Source organism: Odocoileus virginianus, chromosome 6, assembly GCF_023699985.2.
Source record: "Odocoileus virginianus isolate 20LAN1187 ecotype Illinois chromosome 6, Ovbor_1.2, whole genome shotgun sequence".
NCBI classification, from domain to species: Eukaryota; Metazoa; Chordata; class Mammalia; order Artiodactyla; family Cervidae; genus Odocoileus; species Odocoileus virginianus.
Genome location: NC_069679.1, coordinates 20,426,244 through 20,448,769, shown reverse-complemented (window position 1 = coordinate 20,448,769; position 22,526 = coordinate 20,426,244). Strand labels below are relative to the sequence as shown.

General features: G+C 37.3%; 1 long non-coding RNA gene and 1 pseudogene across 1 annotated transcript in view; both read right to left on the bottom strand.

Annotated features, from left to right (window-relative positions):
* The window catches only part of LOC139035599 (uncharacterized), an 86,282-nt gene that overhangs the window by 41,484 nt on the left and 22,272 nt on the right, over positions 1-22,526 (bottom strand). The window lies entirely within an intron of this gene.
* LOC139035810 (U2 spliceosomal RNA) lies at positions 19,299-19,452 on the bottom strand (annotated as a pseudogene).

The following is a 22,526-nucleotide window of genomic DNA, read 5'->3' as shown; positions in this document are numbered from 1 at the left end:
TCTGAAGTCAGGAAGGTTGATTACTCTGGCTCCATTCTTCTTTCTCAGGACTGCTTTGGCCATTCAGGGTCTTTTGCACTGTTGGTGGGAATGTAAATTGATTCAGCCACTATGGAAGATGGTATGCAGATTCCTTACAAAACTAGGAATAAAACCACCATATGCCCCAGCAATCCCATTCCTAGGCATATACCCTGAGGAATCCAAAGTTGAAAGAGACACATGTATCCCACTGTTCACTGCAGCACTATTTACAATAGTTAGAACATGGAAGCAACCTAGATGTCCATCAATAGATGAATGGATAAAGAAGTTCTGGGTACATATACACAATGGAATATTACTGAACCATAAAAAAGAACACATGTGAGTCAATTCTAATGAGGTGGATGAACCTAGAACCTATTATACAGAGTGAAGTAAGTCAGGAAGAGAAAGATAAATATCATATTCTAATGCATATATATAGAATCTAGAAAAATGGTACTGAAGAATTTATTTACAGGGCAGCAATGGAGAAACAGACATAGAAAATAGACTTATGGACGTGGGGAGAGGGGAGGAGAGGGTGAGATGTATGGAAAGAGTAACACAGAAACTTACACTACCATGTGTAAAATAGATAGCCAATGAGAATTTGCTGTGTGGCTCAGGAAACTCAAACAGGGGCTCTGTGTCAACCTAGAGGGGTGGGATGGGGAGGGAGGTGGGAGGGAGGTTCGAAAGGGAGGGGATACATGTATACCTATGGCTGATTCATGTTGAGGTTTGACAGAAAACAGCAAAATTCTGTAAAGCAATTATCTGTCGATAAAAAATAAATAAAATTTTTAAAAGGAAGGATAAAAGTAAGAAAACTGGCTAGGAAACAGACAGAATTGGTCCCTTTATGTAAGGTATTTTTGCCCCTCAAAATGGTGAAACAAAGTACCTTGATAAAGGTTCAATATTTTCTTTTTCTAATGTGTTCATCATCCTACTTCTTGTTCTAGAATGTTAAACACTAACCACCATTATTTCCTCCTTCCTATTCTTTCCTTTAATAATTTACTATTTTCTTTAGGTGAGAATTTCAAGATCCATATAGTCTAAATATTGGAGCAACTGGATTAAGATTACTTTTTCCAGAACAAGAATACCAATTCTATGTGGTGAGACAGATCATCAAAAATTGACAGTAGCCCAAGTTTTTGGAGTGCAAGCCATCCAAAGATTTTAGAGATGGTTAACTTGTAGACATCATCCCTAAAGCTGGGATAAATATATCTGTAGGTTACAGAGCCATTGTAAGAATGAAAGGAGTTAACATTTATAAAGTTTCTAGCATGGGCTAGGCAATAGCAAGAGCTCAGTAGTTGGATTTTGAATTTAATTCAACTTAAAAAAGGAATTGTGCTTGAACTGTTTCAATAACTGAAGCATCAAAATTTTTCTTTAATTTAGGGAAGTGTTTATCTTTAATAGATTCTTATTCTTTAACACCTTTGAGATGTAAAACACAAAATAAGGCTACTCCAGGTGGCTCAGTAGTAAAGAATCTGCCTGCCAATGCAGGAGACTCAGGAGACACAAGTTTGATCTCTGAGTCAAGAAGATCCCCTGGAGTAGGAAATGGCAACCCACTCCTGTATTCTTGCCTGGGAAATCCCATGAACAGAGGATTATGGCGGGCTACAGTCCGCGATATGGGGTCTCAAAGAATCAAACACAACTTGAGCACACACGCACACACAAAGAGGTCCTCCAAGGAGTGATGGGAACTGTCTCCTAATGAAAACCTGGTCAAAGATTTCCTCCATTTTCAAAGAATAATCTGCGCTCATGCTCATGTTCTGACATCATGACCTTATAATCTTTCCTGTCAAGAAATGATCTCCAACCTTACATTCATTTAAACAGCACAGACATGATGGCACCTCTCCAATTTTCTCCCAGTTTTTCTCAAGCGGATAGATAAGTGTAGGTAGATGCTAACACATCTAGCTGTCTTGCTGGAGGAGTACTTGAAAAAATAAATTCACGATGGCAATTTCCTCAAACGAAAGGGTAAAAAATGTGCCAAGTAATTTAATTTTAAAAGTGACTCTAAGGAAATCGGGAGCTGGTTTGTGGGAATCTTGGAGAAGCCTGAGGATTGTGGTGGAGGCACAGATCCTGTACCACCCCAAACTTAGTGGAGTTGACCCCTGCCAGAAAAAGCTTGTAAGCCCTTTGTAGAACAATATCTTCCTTTCGGGCCTCTGACTGTCAGTCCTCTGCTCTGGTTAATATCATCAAGGGAATCCTCGCCTGACAGAAAGTAATTTAGGATCTATTAAATATGATTACTTGGCCTTGAAAATGATGGATATTGGACAGAATTATAGAATCACTTTACAAAAGAAAGGTCTCTTTTACATCCTTTCTTGTGGAACCTAAAATGAAGCCTAGGGAAATCCCTCGGAGGGGTTGTGGCATTTATAGGTTAGGTTTATGAAAAAGGGAATTGATATTCATATTAAAAACTGTAAAAATTGAGCAAGGTGAAGATAGTGAGCATGCAGACAGCTGTGACGTGTGTCTGAAGGGTGAGTGGCACGTTGCCCAACTGATTTACTTGCTTTAATTATATTAGCAATGTGAAAGACGACATGATTCGAAACAAGCTTTCTGGGTTTTTCATTCAAGTACTAGCCCCAAGTGACTACTTTATATGGTCCTCCCAATTTCCAATTACTCAAATGTTCATAGCTGAAATACTTAAGAGTTCATTGCTGGGTTTGCTTTGGAGGTGGCCTGTGCTTGAGTTTTTATTTAATTACATTTTGTTCTTGGTTATAAAAGTAATATATGGTCACTGAAAAAATTACAGAACATAAAAAACTGCAAAAAACAAATTAAAATCACTAATAATTCTGCCACCCAGGGATTATCATTAACATTTTGCTGTATACCTTACTATACTTTAATATATATGTATAGATCTGTATTATTTTTATTACTTGATACAATGTCATATATACTGTTTTCTAAAACTTTTAACAATATTATAACATGATCATACTCCCATATTTTAAGTATTATTCTATTATGAGGTATTTGGTGATTATAAACTGTTCATTATATATATATATATGTATTATTAATTTTTAAACTGATATGCAACTGAGGAGGATTCAGAATATCTATTTACAATTCTTAACCATAATCAGATAACTTTTTCCACGCATCCCTAGTTATTTCCTTAGGATACATTTCTAGAAAACTCACTATGTCCAAAAATTTTCAAAATATTCAACTGTTTTTACCTATGGCTGAATTGCAAATTTTTTCTATCATTCAAAGTCTACATTACAGTTTTCTTTCTTTTTTTTTTAACCAATTCTGACTATTTATCTTACAAGGACCAAAACAATGGAAGAAGCAGACAGAATTGAAATTACCACCATTTGAACTTCTGGTTGGCAGTGAATTTTGTGTTAGGAATATTGTGGGAGCGGTATGAGAATTGTAAATTATCTCAAAAAAACAAGGAAGCAGGAAGGAGGAATGGGGAATTACTGTTTAATGGGTACAAAGTTTCAGCTTTGCAAGATGACAAGAGTTCTGGAGATGGATGATGCTGATGGTTACACAACAGTATGAATGCGTTAGTACAACTGAACTGTACACTTAAAAATGTTCAGAGTAAATTTTATGTTACATGTATTTTACCACAGAAAAAATGGGGGGGAAATGAAGAAGAAAATGGGAAAAAATCTCTATTCAATACTACTTGTGTCGTAGAGAAGCACATTTGGAAAAAAAAAAAAAAGGCTCCCCATATTCATGATATTTTCCTGAGAAGTCATAACCATAACAAACATGTATATGGCACTTTACAGTTTATAAGTGCTTTACAGCTTACAAGCACACATAATTTCATTGCCATAACAATCTTGTGAAATACTTGACTATTCTCATTTTGTATATAAGAACTCTGAGACTAATATAAAATAACTGTCCAAGATGATATGATTGGCAAAGAGTAGAAGCAAGACATCATCCCAGGGCCCCAGTTCCTTGCCCAATGAAACACAGTACACCAGTGAAGCTCCTGAGCAGGCAAAACCACCAAGTATTTTCATTTGACAAGTCAAACATTTCATATATAAACTGAAAAGGCCAAGTATTTAAATTGCACTCAAAGAAAGGATTTTAGTTCAGGAAACAACTTATTTTTTAAATAGCTTTGAATAGTTTAATAAAATACTGATTTCACTAATATCAATAATAACACTACACTGATTATTTTGTGCTTTTTTCACTTTCAAATATCGATTTAATTTTTTTAATTGTCCCTCTATAGTATATTTATCATCCTAAAGGGGGGAACATGCAAGGTGACCAGTTATCAGTGTGGCCAGGCAAAGTTGCAGAGACAAAAATTGTGAAATTTACAAAAATTTAGCTCTCTTCATTGCCTTTTATCCTATTAAAACACAAAGAGAAAAGTTACACATTTTCAAACTAAATATTAGCATAAAGATACACTTTTCAAATGTAGATATTTCCCTACTTCCTCAAGACTTCTTAGTATACTTTTGGATGCAGGATCTGATCAAAGATTAAAAATTGTTACTGGCTCTTATTTCTATTCAATATCATCTTTATTTGTAACAGATGATTTCTCCAACTTTTCAATATCTCCTAAGAGTTTTGTGTTTGGATGATTTCCAAATAATTTAATCTGACAGGCAGATTTTTTGGTAAACAGAAATCTGGTCTGTGAGGTTTATTTTGTCTTTCAGCCCATTTATCTTTGGATTTTTCCAAACATAAATTTATTCCATTTATCTTTTGAATTACAAGCATCGTAGATATCATGAATATTTCTTGTTCTCATATATGACTAACTACATGCATTCAATACCCTTTACTGTCAACCATCTATGTGCCCAGTACTGCAAAAATAAAGACACAGTTCCACGGAACTCACACCATATTAATAAATAGAGAAACTAGCACATACAAAAATTATTATAATATAATGAAATAAAATAAGTGCAATACTAGAACAATGTATACATACTCTGGATGTCACAAAAGTATGATTTTTGCCTCTGTGAATAAGCTTCTCAGAAGAAGAATCATCTGAATCAGAACTAAAAGGTTTTATGAAAAGGTTTTCATAAGGAAAGGGATGGGAAAGTTCATACTCATATATTACTTTGTCCCTTGCCTTATGATTACATATTTTCTTCAATGAATAGTCTGGAGCCACATGCTATCAGTCAATCTGACTGTAACATTAAAAACATCTTTAGATTTCATAGCCAATTCATCATTCTTTTGTACAGTCTTCATTCTCTTTAAATTCACTAAACTGTCTATCATTTTCTACTGTGCCTGCGATTGAGCAGACTGAAAAGAATTTATTGTTGATCAATAAATATTAAGCTTAACCATTAACTTCTTGATTCATTTACAACTGCATTTGTAGTGTCAGGATGCCCAGCTCCAAGGGATGCCATTCACATGAACACTATCTATGGGCTGGGCAGTCTTCTGCACATCTCTCTGATCTAAAGCATTTATCTCCATTTTTCTTGTACACAGTACCATTCTAACTACTGTATTTTCCTTTCCAGATGAACTATACATACAGCAGAATTTTAAGAAAACAAAAATTGCAGCCAATTATTTATACCGACTACTTCTCTAGTTAGTTTGATTAAACCAGATAATTTGGTTAAAAATTTTTAGGACAACAGTAATGACTTTCTAAAATATTATATCATCATTTGGCCTAATCTCTTATTGGCATTGACGGAACATGGATCACTGGACAATGTAATCTCCATTGTGCAGTGGATGTTGATGGTTTCTACTCAATTGATATACACCAGATTTATCCAGAAATCATACCAGCTTTGAGATTCCTGATCAACTCTGCTGAGTATTCTCAATCATTAATTGAATGTTGAAAGGAATCTCATATATCTCTAACTTCTTTATTGATGGTCAATCTTGTCATAAATGGTCTACTGTATAGAATTCTAAATGGCATCTACCTTATTTGTTCTTTGCTAACAAATATTTCAGGTTATTTTAACCTATAGCTGTTTTTTTTTAACGTATTTGAAATAAATGGGTAATAGAACAATACTTAGATGCTTCATCTGAACAAACTTGCTTCATTTTATAAAGTTTTATTTTAAATTCCATGGACAGAAGAACCTGGCAGGCTAGAGAGTCCATGGAGCCCCAGTAAGTTGGATACAACTGAGTGACTGAACACATAGACTCTTCCATGCCTCTCAGTTCAGATCAGGTGCCCAGTCGTGTATGACTCTTTGCTATCCCATGGACTGCAGCATACCAGATGTCCCTGTCCATTGCCAACTCCCGGAGCTTACTCAAACTCATGTCCATCAAGTTGATGATGCCGTCCAACCATCTCATCCTCTGTCCTCCCCTTCTCCTCCTGCCTTCAACCTTTCCCAGCATCAGGGTCTTTTCAAATGAGTCAGTTCTTCACAGCAAATGGCCAAAGTATCGGAGTTTCATTGCCAGCATCAGTCCTGCCAAAGAACATTCAGGACTGATTTCCTTTGGAACTCACTGGTTTGATCTCCTTGCAGTCCAAGGGAATCTCAAGAGTTTTCTCCAACACCACAGTTCAAAACCATCGATTCTTTGGCACTCAGCTTTCTTTATAGTCCAACTCTCTCATTCATATATGACTACTGGAAAAATTATAGCTTTGACTAGACGGACTTTTGTCAGCAAGTAATGTCTCTGCTTTTTAATATGCTGTCTAGGTTGGTCATAGCTTTTATTCCAAAGACCAAGTATTTTTTAATTTCATGGCTGCAGTCACCATCTGCAGTGATTCTAGAGCCCAGGAAAATTAAAGTCTGTCACTGGTTCCATTGTTTCCCCATCTATTTCACATGAAGTAATGGGACCAGATTGCATGATCTTGGTTTTTTGAATACTGAGTTTTAAGTCAGCTTTTCCACTCTCCTCTTTCACTTTCATCAAGAGGCTCTTTAGTTACTTTTTGCTTTCTCCCATAATGGTGGTGTTATCTGCATCTGAGGTTATTGGTATTCCTCCCAGCAATCTCCACATCTCTCAGTAAATGCCAAATCTCACCTCAGTAGCCTCTTCTTTTCGGATGTTTCTCTAACGGTGAATGGACTTATACTAAATCTCTTAACTAATTACAACAAAAGCTAAATAACTCTTTTTGAGCAATCAAAATATAGTGTCCCAAACACATAAGCATACTATCTCATTTAATCATTGCGACAATCAAAAACAACGGCATGATCTCTGTTTCCAAGGCAAACCATTCAATATTAAGGTAATCCAAGGCTATGCCCCGACCAGTAACATTGAAGAAGCTGAAGTTGAACAGTTCTATGAAGACCTACAAGGCCTTTTAGAACTAACACCCAAAAAAGATGTCCTTTTCATTATAGGGGACTGGAATGTAAAAATAGGAAGTCAAGAAACACCTGGAGTAACAGGCAAATTTGGCCTTGGAGTACGGAATGAAGCAGGGGAAAGGCTAACAGAGTTTGCCAAAAGAATGCACTGGTCATAGCAAACACCCTCTTCCAACAATACAAGAGAAGACTCTACACATGGACATCACCAGATGGTCAACACTGAAATCAGATTGATTATATTCTTTGCAGCCAAAGATGGAGAAGCTCTATACAGTCAGCAAAAACAAGACTGGGATCTGACTGTGGCTCAGATCATGAACTCCTTATGGTCAAATTCAGACTTAAACTGAAGAAAGTGGGGAAAACCACTAGATCATTCAGGTATGACCTAAATCAAATCCCTTATGACTATACAGTGGAAGTGAGAAATAGATTTAAGGGACTAGATCTGATAGACAGAGTGCCTGATGAACTGTGGATGGAGGTTCGTGACATTGTACAGGAGAGAGGGATCAAGACCATCCTCAAGAAAAAGAAATTCAAAAAAGCAAAATGGCTGTCCGAGGAGGCCTTACAAATAGCTGTGAAGAGAAGAGAAGCGAAAGGCAAAGGAGAAAACAAAAGATATACCCATTTGAATGCAGAGTTCCAAAGAATAGCAAGGAGAGATAAGAAAGTGTTCCTCAGTGATTAATGCAAAGAAATAGAGGAAAACAATAGAATGGGAAAGACTAGAGATCTCTTCAAGAAAATTAGAGATACCACAGCAACATTTCAGGCAAAGATGGGCTCAATAAAGGACAGAAATGGTATGGACCCAACAGAAGCAGAAGATATTAAGAAGAGGTGGCAAGAATACACCAAAGAACTATACAAAAAAGATCTTCATGACCCAGATAATCACAATGGTGTGATCACTCACCTAGAGCCAGACATTCTGGAATGTGAAGTCAAGTGCGCCTTAGAAAGCATCAGTATGAACAAAGCTAGTGGATGTGATGGAATTTCAGTTGAGCTATTTCAAATCCTGAAAGATGATGCTGTGAAAGTGCTGCACTCAACATGCCAGCAAATTTGGAAAACTCAGCAGTGGCCACAGGACTGGAAAAGGTCAGTTTTCATTCCAGTCCCTAAGAAAGGCAATCCCAAAGAATGCTCAAACTTCCGCACAATTGTGCTCATCTCACCTGCTGGTAAAGTAATGCTCAAAATTCTCTAAGCCAGGCTTCAGCAATACGTGAACCATGAACTTCCAGATGTTCAAGCTGGTTTTAGAAAAGGCAGAGGAACAAGAGATTAAATTGCCAACATCCTCTGGATCATTGAAAAAGCAAGAAACTTCCAGAAAAACATCTATTTCTGCTTTATTGACTATGCCAAAGCGTTTGACTGCGTGGATCACGATAAACTGTGGAAAATTCTGAAAGAGATGGGAATACCAGACCACCTGACCTGCCTCTTGAGAAATCTGTATGCAGGTCAGGAAGCAACAATTAGTACTGGACATGGAGCAACAGACTGGTTCCAAATAGGAAAAGGAGAATGTCAAGGCTATATATTGTCACCCTGCTTATTTAACTTATATGCAGAGAACATCATGAGAAATGCTGGACTGTATGAGGCACAAGTTGGAATCAAGTTTGCTGGGAGAAATATCAATAACCTCAGGTACACAGATGACAGCACCCTTATGGCAGAAAGTGAAGAAGAACTAAAGAGCCTCTTGATGGAAATGAAAGAGGAGAGTGAAAAAGTTGGCTTAAAGCTCAACATTCAGAAAACTAAGATCATAGCATCCGGTCCCATCACTTCATGGCAAATAGATGGGGAAACAGTGGAAACAGTAGCTGACTTTATTTTGAGGGGCTCCAAAATCACTGCAGATGGTGATTGCAGCCATGAAATTAAAAGACGCTTACTCCTTGGAACTGAAAGTTATGACCAACCTAGACAGCATATTAAAAAGCAGAGACATAACTTTGTCAACAAAGGTCCGTCTAGTCAAGGCTATGGTTTTACCAGTAGTCATGTATGGATGTGAGAGTTGGACTATAAACAAAGCTGAGTGCTGAAGAATTGATGCTTTTGAACTGTGGTGTTGGAGAAGACTCTTGAGAGTCCCTTGGACTGCAAGGAGATCCAACCAGTCCATCTTAAAGGAGATCAGTCCTGGGTGTTCATTGGTAGGACTGTTGTTGAAGATGAAACTCCAATTCCTTGGCCACCTGATACGAAGATCTGACTCACTTGAAAAGACCCTGATGCTGGGAAAGATTGAGGGCAGGAGGAGAAGGGGATGACAGAGGATGAGATGGCTGGATGGCATCATCTACTTGAAAGACATGGGTTTGAATAACTCGAGGAGTGGTGATGGACAGCGAGGCCTAGCATGCTGTGGTTCATGGGGTCACAAAGAGTTGGACATGACTGAGCGACTTAACTGGAATGAATCATCATTGGAATTCTATGAGGCAACTACTATCAATAGAGCATTTTACAAATGAGTAAATTTACACTGAGGCACAAAGAAGTCAAGTGACAGCTTGAGGTTGCACAACCAATAAGTAGTAAAGAGTGTATTAAAAGTCAGATTTTTTGAGAGATGACTGATATTCTGCAGGAAAAAACATGCTAGTCTTATAAAACAAAGAGAAAATTAAAGTTTTCCTTCTGCCATATGAGGATCATATTGGAATTTTTCCTAAAAGATTACTTTAGAAAGAAGGAGATGCACCATAAAATTATTCATACTAAATTTTGGAGAAAAATATTCCCCCAGGCAGTGACCTTTATTACTAAGAGTGGATTTGGAAGCCAATTTTTATAGCTCTGTTAAAAACTACTAAACCCAGGCAGTTATATAATAGAAATGCTGACATGACCTTAATTCCAGAGGTGCAAAGGGTATAATTGAATTTAAGAACAATGTATCTCCTCCATTAAGTCATTAAATAGATAGTAATAATCTGACACATTTGGTAAGTACTACATGAATGTGGTTAACAATGGTATTCAAATAAAATGTGCTTGCACTATTAGCTACTGTATTTTGCTTGTATTTGCCAAATATTATACTAAATTACAATATAGTCATTTACAAAACATTACAGCAATGTATTTTAAATGGTCCAGAACCTGATGCCAAGACAGAGAGAAGAAATGTTAGATTATACAGGATATTGCCAAGTGCCTGTGTGCAATCTAGATAAGTTATATTTACTAGTCACAGAATTAAACTGAAGCAGAACTACATTCTTTTGACCCAAACTTCCGGAGTTGCACCAGTGGTGCAGTGCCCCTGGTTCAAGAGCATATATAACGATGCCAACTAAATGCCGAAACCAGAGCATTCTTCCACACAGATGCATATTTTGCTTTTTTGAGAAAAAAAAATCTAGATGTTTGGTATCATGCAACTAAATGCATAAATCCAAAGAAATCATAAGTTAAACACACATTCAGGGAATATAATCAATGTAGACAGTAACTTGGGCTCATTCTAGCATAAACAAAATAAAGCCAAAACCCCATTCTTCTCTCATAAAAGCAGAGCTAGAGACCTGGATTTTCAATTTATATTGGTAAAAATCTTCATTTAAGCTGACTGTCTCTAGGACCAATAATGAAGTGTACTAATTATTGCAGTACAACAGAGAATCTAGCAGTGCAAAATATAATTATTTTAACTACATAGGACTTCCCTGGTGGCTCAGATGGTAAAGCGTCTGCCTACAATGCAGGAGACCAGGTTCAATTCTTAGGTTGGGAAGATCTCTTGGAGAACAAAATGGCAACCAACTCCAGTATTCTTGCCTGGAAAAATCCCAAGGACAGAGAAACCTGGTAGACTACAGTCCATGGGGTCGCAAAGAATTGGACATGACTGAGCGACTTCACTTCACACTTGTGTGTTTTATTTCCTTACATAAATGCTAATATAGCAAATAACAGTTAATAAATAAGACTATATCTGATAGATTTTCCAGGTAAACAGTTGGTCACAATAACTGCAAATGTTTTCAAAAGTCTTATTTTAGGTTTATATAGGGCAGCAAGCCACAAAAACACATATGGATATATGTGTTAATGTAGGAGATACATGGGCTTCCCTGGTGGATTAGACAGTAAAGCATCTGCCTGCAATGCGGGAGACCTGGGTTCGATCCCTGGGTTGGGAAGATCCCCTGGAGTAGGGCATGGCAGTCCACTCCAGTATTCTTACCTGGAGGATCCCCATGGACAGGGGAGCCTGGCAGGCTACAGTGTGGGCTCGCAAAGAGTTGGACATGACTGAGTGACTAAGTGCACACACAAGAGACATATAAAATACAGTGATGCAAAAATTGAAAATGTCAGAAATCACTGCCATAGTAAAACAGTTTTTAAAAAATCAAGGATTTAAATTGCGTACATTGCCTATAACTGACTCACTATGATAGATGATCACAAAAATGGCTCCAAGTTTTCCCACTTCTTATAATGTATCTATATAGCTCCTCCCATTACAATGTGACATTTATTTATCCCACACTCTTACTCCTTGAATTAGGCTGTCTTGCAACTCGCTTTGGCCTCTATAACGTGGTGGCAATGATTAGGTGCCATATTCAGCTGAGGTCTTAAGTGGTATTATGCATGCCCCCAGACTTGCTGTCTTCCTTTGCCATGAGAATAATTCTGGACTGGCCTGCTAAATAACAAGAGGCCATGGGAAAGAGAGCCAAACTGTCCCAGCTGGGGCCATACTAGACCAGCCAGCCTCCTGCTGAACCACCAGCTGATCACAGACGCACAAGCAAGCCCAAGAACAGCTGAACCTGGCACGGAAAAGCAACTCCCGCCCAGCTGACTTGCAGTCTGATGAGAAACAATAAATGGTTGTTTTAAGCCAATACATTTTGAGGTGGTTTCTTATGCAGAAATAGATAACTTGATACAATTATCATCAGACAATATTTTTATAGCAAAACAATACAAATACCACAGTCATCTCCAAATATTAATGATCCCTGAATTTATATACATTTAATACTTTTAATGCACTGTCGCAGACTTGGCCCATGCTACAAGTAAGACAAATACGATCATTCTCATTTTAAAGATGAGAACATTGAGCCAGAGAAAGTAAATCATGTGGCCAGCTATTAAGGAAAAGAGTGAGGGTAACATAGACAAAAGAGTAGAATCAAGTACTTTTCTCTATAAGTCCATATCAATTTCCAATAATCTGTATGATCTTCACTGGCTTCACTGTGATTTTTGACTTAAGGATTAAAAATATCAGCAGTCTGGTATCCCAGCTAATATGGTAAGCTATAGCTTCACCATTAGGAGAACTAGGATATCACTGACTCCAACAAACCCACTAAAATGAAAAATGAGAAGATGCAAAAAAAACCTTACAAATAATTTAATATTAACTGTTGTTTTTGTCTTAGGCTTCTGTGCGCCTACCCTTCATTCAGAATATCTTAGGTATCTGTGGTGCTTACCCTTCACTCAGAAGAAAAAGGAGCAAGAGGAAAATTCACCTCTTACTTTGGTGTCAATCTTTGGACTACTTAATAAACCAGTTAAATTAAAGATTCAGAATGTACCAATCTTTACACTGAGATAACCACTGAGCAATCAATGATAATTAAAAAAATCAATTGGTCTTCTGTAGTAATTAAATTTGTCCACTTAGATATAATTGATATTGTTCACAACTAATTATCCAAGTAAAGGCTCTGAGGGACTTTTAGAGACTAAAGGATTGAGCCAAAGATTCTTCCTAATTTGAAATTAGACTGAATGCCATGTTTTCTCAAAAACTGATTAAGTCTTCCCTAGAAACACAGTATTGAACAAACTCAAATACAGTGAGGAAATCGGTATTTCATTAGGAGGACTTTAGCATACTTTCTAGAACTCCCTGTGTGACCATGGGCTAATCACTTAACCCCGGTGTTTTACTGCCCTCATTGTTAAAATCGAGATAATAACAGTACCTACCTCGTGGAGTTGTTGGAAGCATTAAATTATGAGTAATAAAATGTTTAGAATAGTAAGCACTGTGTTAGTATCATTTTTAGTACTGTCATGTGGAACATTTTTTTTAGAAAGAATGATAAGAAAGTCGCCAAGCATAAGTTTATTCCGTTTTATTCTCGCTTGCACCTCGTTCCTATAGGCATTGTACATTCAAGGGTTACTACTGCCCTTTCCCATATTACAAGATATGTTGTTTCCGATATTAAAAGATAAGTTGTTCTTCTTGGGATAAAAGATAGGGAAATAGGAAGTTCACATTTGCTGTGTGGCATATCTGATTACAAGTTATTAAGCCAACCTTCCCTTCCCTCTTCTAAGCAATTCATTTCTTAGCACCAGAGGGGAGGAATAATAATAAAACATGGATGATCTTATCACTGATGCTTAGCATTTGTATATTCACTTAAAAAGGTGGCAGAGCAATTTACTGCAGCCCTCAGGCAGCCTAAATGACATGTTAGCAAGTTATATAGATATGCTATTACCTATTTATTCTGATATTCAATGCAAAAATGTCAGGAGATCCCTACTTAAGTACATTAAATTACTGACTCCTAGGGCAGGAAAGTACAGTAGAAGCCATTAGCTATTGAACCCAGCCTCCAGATAAGAATCTATGGCCCATATAGATGCAAACCTTTCCAAGTTCTAGAGAAAGCTATTAATCTCTCTTCTATATTCTGATCCTCATTCTTCCAGGAAATTCTTTTTAAGGTACTCTGGCTTCAGCTTAAGTACACGTACATTTGTCCTGTCACCTGACGGAATGAAAAGAGCTGGTGAGTCTTCTGACCCATCGGCATTTTCTTGAATTCTCTCCTTCATCCCGGACCTGTTATTTCCAGTACCAGCAAGACAGCTTTATCTGAATGCCATCCATTTATCCTATAACCTGCCTTCTCACCTGAGATTACATTTAAAATTCCCTGTGCACTCTGATTCTGAAAATGCAGGCATCATGACTTGAGCTGCAGTCCAGATATGCCTTCTCCAAACTTCTGCAGTAGCCATCAGTCAAATAAGGGTTAAGGAAAAAGAATAGCCGCAAGGTTAGACCCTTCTCTATTGTTAGTGCCAGTAGTGGGTTAAACTCTCTGGCCAAGGAGCAGAACTTGAGCCAGAAGTCCAGCATCAACGGATCTTAACAGCATGGTTCATGGCACCTTGGAGCCCGTAAGTAAATGCAGAACTGAAAACAAGTAGATGTGAGTGAGATACAATAAAAAGCTCTTGGGCTTCTAAACATATTTCTTAATTAAGAAATTCTGGCATTAAACAACTGGAAACAACCCGATGTTTCATGTAAGGAAAAATCAGAATTTGATTTTTTATATTAAGAAAGCTTTATTAAAGCATCACTTTCAGAATGGCCGACTGAGCACATGTATCTACCTCCATTTCTTTCCACCATCATTAAAATTCCTATTTATTAATACACATTGGACTAGAAAACAACAAAAAGGATCCAGCGCCAAAGCACAATGTTTCAAAAAATGTTAGAGGAAAAAAGTAGGACCAATAGAGAAAACAGAATAGGGAACTCTATAGGCCAAATCACCGAAAGGTAAGAAAAATCCTCTCCTAGGAAGCCCTGAAGCAGGCCTGATTCGGGAATCAAGATTAAGCCTTGAGACACTAATCAAGGCTATTAACTTACAAACTTCATTCAGAACAACAGGGCAGGGTAGATTTCTCCTTTTCCTATTTCCCCACTTTCAGCTAAGCATAAGACATAAAGCTAGAATCTGGTTTTTGTTCAAAAAGAAAACCCCAAACTTTTAAGAGCTCATTAACGCTTTCAAAATGTAGAAAGATAATTCAGACAACAAAAAATATTTTTAAAAATTCTAATTAGAAGGTAGTAATGTAAGTCTAGGTTTTCCCAGATGGCAATAGTGGTAAAGAACCCACCTATCAATGCAGGAGATGTAAGAGACGTGGGTTTGATCCCTGGATCAGGAAGATCCCCTGGAGGAGGGCACGGCAACCCACTCCAACATTCTTCCCTGGAGAATCCCGTGGACAGAGATGCCTGGTGGGCTACAGTCCATAGGATGGCAAAGTCAGACACGACTGAAGTGACTTAGCACACACACGCACAATGTAAGTCTATACATGTGACAGAACTGCATATAGCTACACACACATATACACAATCATATATCTGGTGTAATTTGAGTAAGCTCTATGGATTGTACTGATGTCAGTTTTTTGGTTTTGATATTGAAGGGGATCAGAACTTGCCACCTCAAAATATGCCAATTTGGCATATTGATTATTTTGATCTGAAGGCACTTGAGAAACAGCAGATGCAGGAAGGGCACTCTGACTTGCCCCTGTCTGCCTAAAAGCAAGTTTAAATTTTCCCATGAGAAAGGTGCCCCTATATGAGGAAGAGAACACCCTGTCAACGGAGATGAGGAACTGACCTGCACGAACAAACCTACCAAGATAACTCTTTATCTCCCACTGGTCTCCCCATATATTTCTAGTCACTTACCCATAATCTATCAACCCTAGAAGCTTAATCCCCTTTTCTTTTGCTACTTTTTCATAAATTCATCATTATTTGTTAAAATGATATATAAGTGCTCAGTTATATTGCCTTCTTTGAGTTTTCATTTCTTTTTATTGAATCTATTAAATAAGAAGAGCCTGCTATGAAAAAAAAAGGAGTAATAAGAATAATAACAGATATGCTAGGAAATCAGAAATGTGATTTTTGAAATTTAGAAGTTCTAGTTCTAAAAATAACTAACATGAAATAAAAATGAATTGGACATTAACAAAAAGATACTATGAAGAATAAACCGGACAGTATTAAAAATCAGACAAATAATAAGGAAGGTAAATGTAATGAAATTTTCTATTATGTAAAATAGAAAAACAAAGAAATGGAAAATATGGAACAAAATTGAGAGACAGTTGACATATGGGGAGAGGATCCAGGAATTTCAACATCTTTAGGCCCAGAGACAGGGTTGAGGAAGCAGAGTGCAGGTAGAGAAGGAAAAAAAAAGAGAAAATTTTTCTGAGTTCAAGAAAAATATGAGTCTTGGGATAAAGATACCTACTGAAATAACCGGATAAACATATGAGGAAAAAATAAAATGGATCCACTTCTCACACAAAGGCAAAATCCAAACAGATCAGATTTAAATGTAAAAAGTAAAACCATACAAGTACTAGATGGAAGTATGGATAAATTCCTTTACAACTAGGAGTGAGGGAAATTTTTCTTAACTATGACCCCAAATTTAGAAGCATTAAAAGAAAAGATTAAGAAACTTGATTACATACAAATTTTAAATAATGTGGGTTTGTTTGTATTTTTGTGAGGCAGGAGTGTTGTTTTTTGTTATGGCCAAAAAAATACATCACAAAGTAAGGTCAAATGATGTATTAAGAAAAAAATCTGCAACTTATATCATAGACAAAAGGTAAAAATTCTACAACTTATATTACACAGGGCTAAAATTTCTAGTATATAAATAAAGAGTTTCTAAAATTATTTTTTGAGAAGATACACACCAATGATCATATTAAAAGAAAACTGGACTAGAGATAGGAACATACATCTTACAGGAAATAAAATGCAAACCACTTTTAAACATATAAAGGCATGGTCAAAAGCACTTACTATAAAACAAATGCAAATTAAAACATCAGTGAGATACCATTTCTCACCTTTGCTTTTGGCAAAAATCCAAATGAAAATCCAAATGTTTGACATGTCTTGGAAAGGTATGCATATATACTGTTGGCTGGAGAACAAAATGGTACTACCCTCTTCAGGGAAAAATCTGACAGTAACTAGCAAAAATACATATATACACTTACCCTTTAACCCAGTAATCTCATTTCTGTGAATTTATCCCAAATATACACTCTCCAATATACCAAAAAAACTGATGTATGCACAAGGCTATTCATTGCATCATTATTTGTAATAGCAAAAGATTGCAAACAAGCCAAATGTCCACCAATGGACTGATTAAATAAAGCAAATATCCATACAATGGAGTACTATGCAGCTGCAAAAAGGAGTGAAGACTATCTCTACGTACTGTTATAGAAAGATCTCCAAACTACAATATTAGGTGAAAGAAAGCAAAGTAAAAAAAAAAAATTCTCTAATAAAGAAAGTGGAAGTGAAGTGGCTCAGTCGTGTCTGACTCTGTGATCCCATGGACTGCAGCCCTCCAGGCTTACCCGTCCATGGGGTTTTCCAGGCAAGAGTACAGGAGTGGGTTGCCAGAGGGAGGATACAAATATATTTTGTATTTGCTTAATTAAAAACAAAAAAAAAGGAAGTATATACCATGAAGAAATGCTTATTTATCAGGGGAACAGCATGAATAGAAGCTAAATTTCTCTGAATACATTGTTTAACAGATTTGATTTTGGAATCATGGGAAAGTTTTCTGTAGTAATAAAAAAAAGTCATATAAAATATATTAAAGGTAATTCTATCACTTAAAAGCAAAATGATATAAATGAACACAACTGTATATGAAATCCCTGACTTAACAATGCAAAGAAAATATATTTCAAATGACTTTAAAACATAGTCATTTGACTCTGTATCCCTGGTGAGATCAGACCTAGTGGTGAAGGGAAAAAAAAGTCCTCAACTTTTCTCAGTAATCACATTATTAGTATTATAATTCAGGAACCATACAGAGAGAAGGACAAAGTGAGTAAGTAATCATATTAAAGTCCAAAGAACAAGGATTTCTGAGCAAGAGAAAAGAGATACTAACATAAAATCAAAGAAGTTTCATACAGGCCTGAAATCCTAAATTCAAGCTAGAAATACTAGTGAAGAATTCGTGATGCATTCTCTTTTTAGGAATGTGTGTATCTTCTAGCTATCACCACTAGAAGGACTAAGCAATAACCAATCCAGCAGCAGTGAGCACCACCTGCAACCAGGTCCTGGCCTCTAAATACGGCTCTTCCTTAAAGGAGCCAGGACTCCACAGAGGAAACAAGAAATCACAGGTCTGGGACAGGAACTGTACCAGTTGAGCCTGGATATGCTGTCATCAAGAAAGCAAGGAGATTATCAAAAACTATGCGGGGTCATGTCAAAGGGTTCATGAGCTAATTTGAGGTAAATCAACAGAAATAATTACAGCAGTGGACTGCAAACACATCAAATATGTTATGTTGAAATCCATGAGTTTATGATGTTAAAAAAAAATCTCATTGGTAACTTTTGTAGAATGCTAAGGAGCCAGCTCATAATGCTAAAATCTGGCAAATAAACAGAAAGAACCAAGCAGTTAACCTGCCTTTTTGTGTTGGATAATAAAGAGCACCACCCAGATCCCCCTGAGACACTCATTCAAGTGCCAGGAGCATTCCCAGGAACTGTCTTTGAATAAAGAGCTATCTCACCCAAGCTTACATCCTCAACCCTGGGGCAGCCCACAAAAAAAAATGATTAGTCAATGCAAGGACGGGAATGTGTACAAAGGTACAGCCTCCAATGTCAAGGGCTACCCCAGCTTCAAAGCTCCCTGTGGGACTGACCGAGTGAGTCCTCCATCAGAGTCCAACTCCTCCCCCAGCCAGTCCCTGCTTCCCCCAACGGGTGCTATTCCCTAGGGCTCTGCTTTTTAAGCCTCTGACAAGCAAGCTTCATCTCAGAATCTGTTTCCCAGGAAACCAACCTAAGATATTTCCCATAAAAAACACAACTCAGGGTAACGAAGTAGCTGATGAGGTGATTCAACAAAAAGTGAGACAACTGGGTATTATGTGCCTCCTGAAAGAAGTATACACCACCATCTATGAGGTATTCCTGCCAAAAAAATGTAACGTAAATTAAACTGAAGGTCTGGATTCAACTATCAGTTTACAGGAAATGCAGAGAAAGAGGGTCATATTAAATGTAAACCATAGGAATACAACAAAAAACTCAATGTAGGAGACTCAACTGAACAACCAACTTTCTTCACTACACTTGATCTTAGCCAAAAGGCCGAGAAGCGATACCAACTTTCTTCAATAAACAGCTTGCGAGGGGAGAAAAAAGGAAGAAGAAAAGTATCAACAAATTACAACAAAGGGATTTAATTTGGTCCGGTTTCTGATTTAAAAAAACAACTATAAAAAATTTATGAAACATTATTATTAGGCTACTTTGAACTCTCATAAGATACTGGATACTATATTAAAGAAGTGCTGGGGTTTTTAGGTATGATTATGATATCGTCATGAATATTCTAAAAAAATATCTTTATCTTTTTAGAGATATATACTGAAATTTATTTCATTTGAAAAGACCCTGATGCTGGGAAAGATTGAGGGCAGGAGGTGAGGGGAACAACAGAGGATGAGATAGTTGGAGGGCATCACCGGCTCAATGGACATGGGTTTGGGTGGACTCCGGGAGTTGGTGATGGACAGGGAGGCCTGGCGTGTTGCGGTTCATGGGGTCACAAAGAGTCAGACACGACCAAGCGACTGAACTGAACTGAACTGAAATTTCAATTTGAAATTTCAATATAATTTAATACAATATAAAATAATATAGGAAAACAATCCCACTGAGTGCTGAGCAGAATGAACAAAATGCAGTACCCCACATTTTCCACTGTGTAAAATGGTGACTTCTTTTACTTGTCTTCAAATAATACATAGTGGTACTGAACTATAATATAACAAAAGGAACATAATGATAAAAATTCTTATTGACTTAAGGTTAAAACACAGAAGATCCTCAAAAATACACAAAATAATTAAAAAGGTAAATTAACCCTAATCTCCTATGTAAAAAGATGAGTGAAAAACAATGGCTGTTTTAAAGGCAAATGTAATTTTAAAGACACTAAATGAAAAAAAAAAAGACACTAAATGAACCACAGGATGAATATTGCTGCAGAACATTTTATTTTTTCACTACAGAATAATTAGAACTAAGGAAAAAGGAGAGGCCTTCCATTAAAGGATGCCTGATAAAAATACAGGATACCCAAATACATATGGATTCAGAAAAGCAATGAATATTTATTTTAGCGTATGTCTCAAATAGGGCTTCCTTGGTGGCTCAGTGGTAAAGAACCCGTCTGCCAATTCAGGAGACCTCAGTTTGATCCCTGGGTCGAGAAGATCCCCTGGAGAAGGAAATGGCAACCCACTCCAGTACTCTCGCCTGGGAAATCCCATGGACAGAGAAGCCTGGCAGGCTATAGTCCACAAGGCCGCAAAACAGTCAGAAATGATTGAGAACTAAAACAAGTGTCTTGAATATTTTATTTGCTATATCTGGCAACCCTACTTCTAATTCCTTACCTTTCTTTTTTTCTAACCTTATTGAGATATAATTGACACTTAATATTGTGTAAGTTTAAGGTGTACAACATGATGATTTGCTATACCTATATATTGTGAAATGCTTTCACTTATTTTTATAATTGATTTTTTTCTTTCTCACCACCATTGACTGCCTGTCTTAAAATGTTACCCATATGGTACTTCATTAAAGCAACTATTATTTAAAACCTCTCATGTTAAGAAGTCAAGGGAGATTTCTAGCACCATCACCTTGAAGATGACAGTTCTGGTACAGGTATTTAATTTTGAAATATCAGCAGAAAAATTATCCCCTAGAGAAAAAGGAATCTGGAAAGTGTTTTTGACAGATCCACCACATTCTTTCACCAGTAAATGCCGCCACTTACTTGGTTCTCTCTCCTCCTCCTGTTTCCTTTGCAATAACACACAAACTGTATTAATCAACCAGATAATGGTGGTGGTGAGTGGGAGTTGATGAGGGCTCCACTGTACTGACTGTGCTGACTCTACCAGACGTGGACTGAGGTGGGGAAAATGGTAACCAGAGCACAGTCCCTTAGTTACAACCACAGCCTTTTAATGATCACAGATATACACTACTATATATAAAATAGATAACTAATGAGAAACTACTGTATAGTACAGGAAGTCTACTCTAATGGCCTAGATGGGAAAAGAAGCTACACAGAGGGGATATATGTATATGTATAACTGATTCACTTTGCTGTTTACCTGCTAACGCAGCATTGTGGATCAACGATATCCCCCCAAATTTTTTTTAAATAAAATAAAGATGATCCCATCTCTTCTATGTCTCCACCACTATCAACTCATATTGTTTTCAGAAGACTTCCCCAGATTGTCCTTCACTACTCAGAAGAGCTCTGAAAGATAAAGAGATTAAGCAACTAGCCAAAAGTCATACATCTGTGTGAACCTTGTAGTCCTGACTTTCATCCTGGGATTCTTCACAGCATAATCTGGATAAGGCTGGGTTTTGGTAAAATTAGGGATTCTTTCCAGCAGAATTCCTGTGACTTGATCACAAGTCCTGACCCAGCCTTGAATTCTTTTAAGTGAGGGGCTCACTATGCACTTAGACTCTCAGCTCATTCAGTCCTCAACACATACTTTATGAACATTGGACTAACTATGAGGAAACAATAGTGGACAATACAAAAAAGGTTCCTGCCTTCACTGAACTCACAGTTTAGGGGTGAATAGGCAATTAGGTCAGAGAAGGCAATGGCACCCCACTCCAGTACTCTTGCCTGGAAAATCTCATGGACGGAGGAGCCTGGTGGGCTGCAGTCCATGGGGTCGCGAAGAGTCAGACACGACTGAGCGACTTCCCTTTCAATTTTCATTTTCATGCATTGGAGAAGGAAATGGCAACCCACTCCATTATTCTTGCCTGGAGAATCCCAGGGACAGTGGAGCCTGGTGGGCTGCCGTCTATGGGGTCACACAGAGTCGGACACGACTGAAGTGACTTAGCAGCAGCAGCAGCAGCAGGCAATTAGGTATGCAATAACAATGAAATGTGAAGAGTACTAGACAGGAGAGTTGTCAGAACATGTACAAGAGTCTCTAACCTCTGTGTTGAGAGGCCTCCCTGAGAAAGGGATGCTTAAGCTGAGACAAGACCCATAAGATTAATACAAGTGATGAGGAAGAGGATGAGAGAGAACAGAAGAGTATTCCAAACAATCGGACTAGATGTGCAAAGACTTGGAGGAAAGAGGAGATGATGTAGGGGTGAAGTGAGAA